The sequence below is a fragment of the Myotis brandtii genome, unplaced genomic scaffold, assembly GCF_000412655.1.
Source record: "Myotis brandtii unplaced genomic scaffold, ASM41265v1 scaffold410, whole genome shotgun sequence".
NCBI classification, from domain to species: Eukaryota; Metazoa; Chordata; class Mammalia; order Chiroptera; family Vespertilionidae; genus Myotis; species Myotis brandtii.
In genome coordinates this window covers 1,440,365-1,442,535 of record NW_005365764.1, presented here as the reverse complement: position 1 = coordinate 1,442,535, position 2,171 = coordinate 1,440,365, and positions in this window count along the sequence as shown.

Here is a 2,171-nt window from a genome sequence, read left to right as displayed (position 1 = left end):
CAGAGTTGGCACCTCACCCAGCTCTCACGTGGGCACAGGCTGGGCCTCGAGGGAGAGGACAGGACGTGGGCGGGTCTGGCTCAGCTGCCAGCCCAGGGCCTGCAGAGGGAGGCTCTGGGGCTGGGAATGTGACAGCCGTGCGGCTCCTGTGGGCTGAGCCCCTTTTAATGCTCCAACCGTCTGTCCCGAGGGGCTGGCTAATGGCTGAGTGGGCACTGTGACTTTAACAGCATCAGACCCAGCCCAGCCAGGCCTGCCCTTGACTTGTCCCTTTCCCCAGGGGCTGGGGGCTCCCCAGGGGCCTGCTTTGGAAGAGTCAGCCAAGCTCTGGGGGCCGTGGGCTGGATTTTGGCCAGCAGACCCAGGAAGCAGGGGAGGGAGGGCTCCCTGGGCCCTGGGGGTGGCAGGGGGTGGCACTGCTGGGCCACTGGCTGTGAGCCCTTGGACGGTCGCCCCCCTCCCACCTCTCCAGGTCCTGGACAGACAGGTTGGAGTCCTCCCTGCTTCCTGCCCCTGAATCAGCGAGGACGGATTTATACTATTCTCGTTAGAACCTTTGAAGGGAAGTCTATGCAAATACAAGTTGGTGATATCATTGTTATTGCTAATAACAATAAAATAGGGCCCCTCACCGTTTGCACCGGGTGTAGATTCACAAGAACAAAGCACTTGCACACACATGGCCGTAGTCGAGCCGCAGAGCCATCGCGAGGGTGGACAGGGCAGTAACAATAGTAATAGAAATGGTGCCACCGGCTGCAGCTCCGCTCCGAGCCAGGCACGGTGTCGCGTGCTTGGTCCTGGCCTTTGGGTCTCCTGAGGCTCAGACACCCTCCCCACGGCAGGTCTCCCGCTCGGTGGCTCTAAGGAGGTCATCCCCGCCACCTCCAGCCTCAGCTCACGGGAGCTGGCACCCTGGATGAGAGTGAATGGAGGACCCTCTTCCCATTGTCCTGATGTGGAAGCTGAGGCTCAGAGAGGAGCCGTGTGCAGCAGGGAAACAAGCCCGGGGTTCAAGCCCTGCTGTGCCTCAAAGTCCCTATGAGACCTCAGCGGGCCCCTCCCCTGGTGTGGTCCTTAGCCCCCCACCTGGGTAATGGGGAAGGCGGATTGAAGGAGTGCTGTCCCGGGTGCTGGAGGCACCGTGATGACCGGACCACCGCAAGCACTGCCTTCACCGAGATGACAGTCTGCCGGGAAGACAGGAGCAACAGGGAAGGGAGGCAGCAGAGAGAAGGCCTATGAGGGCAGTAGGACAAGGAGTAGTGACGGTGACCAGGGCTTCAGTGTGGGTGGGGCCGGGGAGGCCTCCTGGGAGGGGACAGTAGCCTGAATGAGGAGCCGAGGAAGGGCCCCATCTGCAGGCAGCACCAGCCTCTGAGTCTGACCATCTGGGGTCCTAGGGCCTGGGAATGACAATGGGAAGACTGGAACCTGGGTCTCTTGCCTCCCATCCCTTCCAGGGGGAGCTGGCGGTGCGCCGGGGGAGCAGGGCAGCGTGCCGCTGGAGCCTGAGGCTTGGTTTGGGAGCTGGCTCCACTGCGTGCTAGTTTTCCCCTTCCCTGAGCTGTGGCCTGGCACCTCTCCAGGCGGTCAGCGGGGCAGTCGTGGGCCCAACGAGTTTGTTTTCCTTCTCTTAGGGACCACGTCCTGCCCAGGGTTCCCAGGGAGGCAGTGACGCAGCCAGGACTAGAACTCAGGGCCTGGGACTCCTGGCACAGTGCTCCTGGCTCTGCCCACTTCCCTGTGGTGAATGGCGGGGAGTCCCTGTGCTCGGGGCCCAGCTGTGGAGAGTCCAAGGCCTCATGGGCAGAGGGATGGACTCAGGGCAGGAAGCCCAGGCCTCCCCGCTTCACAGACCCAGGGCAGGGCTTCTGTCTCTCTCTGATTTAAATGGTGACCTGTCACCGGGCGTCAGGGTGATCCAGGCACATTCCCTATGTCATCACATACAACCCACAGCACCTGGTGGGACGCGCCATCTCACCGATGAGGAAACCACGGCTCGGGGAGGCGGAGAAGCTTGTTCCGGGCTCCACAGCGGGAAGGGGACTGACTGAGCTGGAATTCAAGCCCAGCTCTGCCTGATGTCACCTGCCTAGGGGTTCATTTGGTCAGTCAGGTAACACACACACACACACACACACACACACACACACACACACGTGGGG